The sequence below is a fragment of the Pogona vitticeps genome, chromosome 1 (genome assembly GCF_051106095.1).
Source record: "Pogona vitticeps strain Pit_001003342236 chromosome 1, PviZW2.1, whole genome shotgun sequence".
Classification (NCBI taxonomy): Eukaryota; Metazoa; Chordata; class Lepidosauria; order Squamata; family Agamidae; genus Pogona; species Pogona vitticeps.
Window position 1 is genome coordinate 176,708,755 of NC_135783.1, and position 7,644 is coordinate 176,716,398.

Here is a 7,644-nt window from a genome sequence, read left to right on the forward strand (position 1 = left end):
TGAAAGCCTCTGATCTGAGATATATCTGCGAAGATTCTCAGTCATCCAGATGAGGTTATCTGGAAATTGAGTGATGGCAAGTGGACTTCTTTCTTGTTAGGTTGAAGTGTTTTGCTACTCAACCAAAGAACTGCTACTCAGACTGAAGAAGCTACTTGGATGAGTAGTGAAAGGTTTCAACCTAATAAGAAAGACGTTCAGTTGCCATCACTCAACTTCCAGATATACTTCTGATCTAAGACTTTTCAGTAGACCTTAATTCCATTCCTAACTTCCCTTGAAAATCAGCTATCTTTCACACTAGCTATTTAGGAAATATCAAGGAAAGCCTTTTAAAAATACGTCCACATTAAAGCTTCTCATTTTAGCTCCTTTCAGTGGTGGTTCACTTCATTCCTAATTTTCTTCAGAAATTAACTATCCATCACACGATTTCTTTAGAAAACATCAAGGAAACCCTTGAAATCCTTTTGAAAATTATCTTCTGTGTTGGCCTTTTTTTTTTTTTTTTTTTTTTTTTGCTCACTTGTTTGTTTGCAGATTAGCATTAATAGTGAAAGCTCTTAAGACCACACCAGAACAAAACAAGATGAAATAAAACACACCTTCTGGAGATTTTTCTCTTTTTTTAAATCTAGTGCGCAAGTGTTTTTTCACATTTTATCCCTACTGGTGGCAATTTGATACTTGAGGCATCAAGACAACAGGAAAAAACAATTGATGATATTAACATAAGGTTAATTTGTATCACAGTGCGCAAACAACAAATTCCTTCCAGATCCCTAGTGAAAGCTGAAATGCCCTCTCTCAACAGTTACGCTCCAAATCATTTCCTAAACTCTTAGGAGCTATGTTGGATGTTTTATATCGGATGGAAAACACAAGACTGAAGTTACATTCAATATTCCAATTGCTATTTTCATTACATATTCTTAGTGTCTGCTATATTTGATTTTCTTTGTCAATATATACTCTGGCTGTTACGGGTTACTTGGAGATTTCATTTTTGGAGTGCCAAACAAGGATTTTATCCATATTTTCAAAAAGCGGCAGAGCTTTTGGTGAGTGAAAAGGATCTTTAGCCGGGCTATAGCAAGGGAAACTCAAAGGAGTCCCTCTATGCCATTGATCAGTGTAGTGTACATGCCTTCAAAAAAAGAGAGAATGTATGATATAGGTCACATAATAATCACACTCTCACCTTTTCTCTAACGAATTAATCACTGTAAAAAATCCAAAGTAAGTATAATTATATCAGTGTTATGAATCTCAGTTAATTGGTGCCTATCTAATTAAATTTCAGTGAACTGGATATCACTATGTGGAGGGCTATTTGTAAGCATATTGCTTTGCAATTAGGATAGAATTGCACATAATTCCTTCAGTTAACAGGTTGACCTTAGTTGATGTTTCCCCAGGCTTAGACACAGAAAGACCATGCGGAGAACGGGGTGAGGGAAATATGTGTTACCAGGCAGCCTCAAAGGCTATATTCACACAAGTGTCAAAATAGTCATTATACATGGAACAGAAATCTCTTCACTCAGGCAGCAACCATTTTTATGAGGTAATTCACAGTGTAGAAGTGGAAAATTTCTACAGTTGAATTACCAACATGCTAGTTTTGGGGCAGAGAAGTAGTGATGAGAGGAAGCATCCTATTGATTCGACACATATTATGGCATCATTGTAAGTGAAGTTGCTTCTTTTTTCAGCCATTGCAGCTAACGATATATAAAGAAATGGGATTATAGGAAAGATGAGAATTATCTGCTGTAAAAGTTGAAATGACTAAATATTTCAAGTTGCAGCATTTTATTTGCATGAATGCCACGCTTTCTAGCTTGCTTCTCAGCATAGCTGAATCAAGATTCTGGATATTTAATATTAATTCATCCATCCCTGTATATTGTTCTAAAAAAAGCTGGTTTATTACACAAATTAAGGAGTAAACACTGAATTCGAAAATCTATATTTTATATATATATCTATCTCTCCATGCTGGAAACAGCCAAGCCAATAAAATCCAGTCAGGGTGGGAGAAAACAAGACAGACACATTTTCCTATCCCTAGTCCATATAACCCTTGTGTTTAATTATGGGGTCTACAAGTTTTTTATATATACTGTATGTTACATATAAGATGATGCATCCTTCAGGGGGAAAAACACAGCAAACATGATTGAGCATTAACATGGTACAATATATAGGTCCAAAAATGGAATTTTACAGCATTAAGCACTCAAAATCATGGACCTGGGTAGAAGAATCTGTCTGCTTTGATCTTTCCTGCAGTTTTAGAAAATTAGGGGTCTGATAACGAGATTCTTACCCATACTTAACATGGACTCTTCCCTAATCCAATGAATTGGAAGGAATATGAAAAAAGGTCAATGGTAGAATGCATGCTTTGTATGCAGAAGCTTCTAGGTTGACTTATTAGCATCTCCGGATAGGCAAGAAAAGACTTCTGCCAGCACAGACAACTATGGATGTTTTAGGATTTTCTCTCCCTCCCTCCCTCCACCCGCTTTATGGGTTTTTGCAAAAATAGTACAGCAGGATCCTATTACAGTGAAGATATTATTGGTGACAAATATCAAATAAGTAGTATTCTTTACCGAAACTATATTACTCTGCCTCATGTGTTGATATGATAGAGAAATCTCAGTCTTGTGTGGTTATAACATTTTAAAAAGGGATGGAGAAAAGCAACGTGCCTTTTGCTTTCCCCAAAATATTCTGTATCTTGCTGTACATGCCTTGAAGTTTCAGAAGGAAAATTTCAAGTCCAAGCCCTAATCCATCCCATGGGGGATACCAGGTTGAACATTGTGTGGCTGTTGTTTTAAACCATTCTAAATAGCCACACAATGTATGTGAAGGACTGATTCTAGCGGGCAAAATATGCAGCATGTCTAGAAGACACACAGATCTCTACAACGTAATCTCATACATGGGTGTTTAGAAGTAAGTGCCATTCAGTTTGATGGGTGCAGAATTGCAGCCTGAAAATTTGTGTGCATTAGGCCATAGGCCTCCTCAGGAAACTCAAAATACCTCTGTTTTATATCTGTAAAAATTCTCAGTCACCCAGGTGAGGTAATCTGAAAGTTGAGTCATGGCAACTGGATTTATCAGGTTGAAACGTTTTGCTACTCATCCAAGTAGCTTCTTCAGTCTGAGGAGAGTTGGTAGGAGATCCCTGATATGTCCTCCCCATTGGTTTCACATCCCCCTGGTTTGAATAGGCTCATTAGAAGGACTTGGGGTGAGTGAAAATCCCACTTCTGCAGTCCTTCACCCATTGTCATGGGTTGCTAATAGTCGTTAACAGTGGTCTTTCTGGTGGGTGTGGTCCTGATCTTTCTGGGGACTTAAGAAAGGCCAGCATGATAAATGGGAGGCAGATTGTATCTAAGGCCTCCACCCCTGTTGAGTGAGGGTTTTTTATATGCACATGTATGACCCCTCTCTCACACTACCTATCTTCTTGGTCCAAAATGAATACACCTTGGTCATCCGATGAGTGTCCTTTGTCCTTCAGATGAAGAAACACTGCTGACTGTGGTCCTGAGCTGTTTCCCCTCCTGTGCTGGGCCATTTTCCTGTTTAGTGGCTGTTTGGTTTCTCCAATGTAAAGCTCTGAGCACTCTTCTTTGCAATGGACCGCATATGCTATATTACTCCTGTTGTGTTTTAGTGTCCAGCCTTTTGGGTGGACATGTCTCAGCCTTAGTGTGTTTGTGGGTTTGAAGGGTACAGGTATGTGGTGTTTACCAAAAATCCTTTTGAGCTTTTCAGACACACCCGCCATATAAAGAATGACCAGGTTCTTCCATTGCCTCTGGGTCTCAGACTGTTCCATTGTCCTGATAGGTTGGGACATTGTCATGTTAAAAGCCCATTTTGGATATCCATAGGCCTTAAAGGCTATCTTTTGTCCATTTTCCTTCATCTTGGCCTCTGTGGAGTTGGTGATGTTTCTTGGTCTGTGGTTTAGCGTTCTGATGGCCCCTAGATTGTTTTGCAAAGGGTGATGAAAGTCAAACCACAGGTATGGATCCCTGTGTGTAGGTTTTCTGTAGATTTCTATTCCTAAGCACCTATTGGATCCTATGATGACTGTACAGTCCAGGAAAGCCAGCTTTTGGTGTCTTCCTTAGTGAACTTGATTGTGGGGTCCACTGCATTTACGTGGTCTGTGAAGGCTTGTATTTCCTGAATCTTGATTTTACCCAGGTGTTGTCCACATACCTGATCTCTGTTTTCTGCTTTTGAATTATTTCAGAACTAGCTATCCAGAGAGCATTCTTATAGCCTCCAGACATTTATGAATATATATATATATATATTAGTGTGGTTTGTAATTGCAAAGTTCTCACAAAACTTTCCCACAAAATTCTGGGATGAATCCTAATTTTAAGTGCCCAGGTGCTAATTCCAAAACTTTGCCTGCTCAGATCTTTTAAAATACACATTTCCAGCTCCAGTAGTTACGGTTGCATTTAGGGATACCTAAATTGTTCACTTTGAGCTAAATAGGACACTTTAGGGCCATTGTCTTATGCCTGTCAGAATGGCACAATTAAAAAAAAGGTGAAATAGAGAAGTAGGGCATGTTCAGATAATATTTGTTGCTGAAATCCTTCATATGCAACAAAGTATTTCCTATACACACTCAAAAATTGAAAAAAATGAAAGTTGAAATGGCAGACAGAGCACCTGTTCATGCAGTGGTCTTCAAAAGGCCTATGTTATCACATGGTACAAACTAGGAGCATCTCAATACTGCCAGATCCAATTTGTATCCAAATATTTGCCAGGCAAATCAGAACTGAGTGCCTCAACCTAATCTGGAAGTGGTCGAAATGTATTCCCCCCCCCCCCCCCCCCAGGTTTCTGAAAGTATGTGTAGGGTTTTGCCTGTATCGAGATCGGGGAAAAAGAAGCTGAAAACATGGATAATGACAAACCATGGCAGCAATGGACGATGCTACACAGCAGCACCAAATTTCAAAGCGTGGTGGACCTTCAGTTTGTTGGCTGGTTCACTGCCTGCCTGCCTTCCTTTGATGGCTTCTTGAACCACCAAGTATCTGCTCTGGTAATGTACAACTATCCTGCTTTGCTCTGTTTTGACACACTCTCCTCGTCATTGGTGCACATCCCGAAGCAATCATGTAAAAGCGTATTTTACCACGGGAACAGAGATTCAGCATGTTCTAATCCCTTCATCGTCAAACCTGTTTGGGGTTTGTTTGTTGGATAAATGATGAAGTAACAGGCTTCAGTCTTAGAGAAGATATGACATGAATGCATAGAAAGAGGAAGTGGAAATACTTTGTCTTTCCTGTTCTTCTCTGTCTCTGATAGGTTTGAAATGTAATTTTAACACCTCTCAGGGCAGCCCATCATTTTAGATGTGAATACCACATCTCAAATGGTTTGGGGGAATTGGGCTCTCTGCTTGGACCAAGAGGTGGTCAAAATGACTAGATAGGCGGGGTATAAATACAAAAAATAAATAAAATAAAATAAAATAAAATAAAATAAATAAAATAAAAATGGTCTCAATGTGCTGTGCCTGCAGCCTGTAAAATCATGTTGTCTCCTGTCTGAGGAGGCAGCAGTTGCCATCATGGGACGGTGGCCTCACCTTCATGATTCAGGAGGATTCTTGTTCTCACCTCACTGTAGGGATGGCCCAAGCGAGGGGCTGCCCTCCCATTCCATTGAGGGTGTGATCCTTCCACAAGGCGGCAGCAGCAGCATTGCCCTCTGCTCTTCATCCGCAGAGACTGAAATGGCAATGTGTTCCATTTCCCTATGAAGGAAATATGTGTGGAAATAAAATATGTGAAGGAAATAAAATATGTGTCAAGCTCAGCCACCCACACTTCCCCTATGAAAACCCTCTAAGTGTGGGTGGCTGAGCTTGACACATATTTTATTTTTTTGCCTCACATTGCCGCTCAGTGGAGAAGAAGCATCCAGACAGCCTTTCTTTGGACTTTTTCAGTGCTTAAAGTTGTGACAAGTACTCCATGTTTCTAACTTGCTTGCGAAAAGTGAAACCCATATAATTGGGGTACATGGGATTTCAGTTTCAGCCTAAGCATGCTTACTCAAAAATAAATCATGCTTTTTTTCAAGTCCTTATTTCTTGAGTGTATAAAAGAGAGGAATAACCACACTGGGAACTCTCTTCTTACAGCCCCGTTCAGTCCAGTTCAGCCGAGCCTGCTTTTTTCCACTGAACTCTCTCTTCAGCTCCCTTAGGGCTTTGGAAGCGGTGGCAATAGGACCTGCTGCTCAGATAGCCCAGCCTGGACCCTGATGGGCCGGAGGTGCTTGAGCTGGCCTGCCACACCACAGGCAGGAGAGCAAGATTGGAGAATGAGGTGGGAGCTCTGGAGGGAAAAACAGTGCAAAGGGTGAGAAACCAGAAACAAATTCAGATATTTTAAAGTCACAATACAGTCACAGGAATGGGAAACTGAGCAGTATTGAGGAAGGCTGTTGTCTGCTTGTTCCCCCCCCCCCCCGAGAAATGGCTCTCTTTCGAAAGGACAGTTCCCCTGCTCTTGCTTTGTGCTCGTATAAACGCAGATTTGTGGAAGGAAATAGAGGATGGAACAATCATGCCCAAATGGCTGATTCTGAGGAACCCCTAGGACCAACTCTTTTGAGGTGGATGCAGCAAGGTAGTGGCACATTTGGCAATGCAGGTACTCCTTGTGACTGTCTCCGTTGCCAGTCCACTGCCATAAGGAGAGTGGGGGGGGGGAATGCAGGCAGCAGGATTAATTGTATCAATGAGTAAGGTGCAGGTCCTTTGCAAAGCTAATAGCTCTTAATTGTCTGTTCAAGACCGAAACATCCTAAAATATTTTGCATTTCAACAAGGACAACTTGTAAAAACATGCTGTTCTGGTGTGTGTGTGTGGGGGGGCGGAATCCATTTCTGTCTCAGCTAATATGAGGACTGCAGATAAGCTCAGTGGAAATAGGGAAGACTGAAAGGAGTAGCAGATGATCTGTATGATCCCTTTAGTGTTTAAACCCTGATTCCACTCTAGAACAACTTCTGCAGTGATGATGAAAATTGTCTGTGCCTGTCCATCTTCCAATCAGTGACTGGCTCTCTTTGGAAGCAGCAGTCTCTCTGGAAAGCTGCAAGGAGCAACAGCAGCCGACCAGAACAGCCGGTGCCCTTGACAGAAGACATGAGCCAATTTTCTCTTATTTGATGATCCACTCCTTGACGTATCTGCCTCACTTTGCCTAGTGGCAGGACTGGCTCTGCTTCACGCAGATATCAACACCTGCCATTTTGATTCTTTATATTATTTAGGCAAGAGTGGAAACAAAATGTGAAGTGGAAGGAGTGAGACTGAGAGTAAGGAAGTTAATAATATATAGGTGCAATTACTCGTATGCTGTAAAAATAATATAATAATTATGTTAACGTATGACAAATCTTTCCAAGGGTTTCCAGCTATAGAGCACTCAGATGTGGTTTACCATTGCCTTCTTCTGTAGTCAAGACAATAATTTAGTCCATTAAAAGAGCAAACCCCAGGGTGGTGATGCCAAAGTCTACAGAAATCATTTTCCACTACAGCAATTTCCTACCAACTT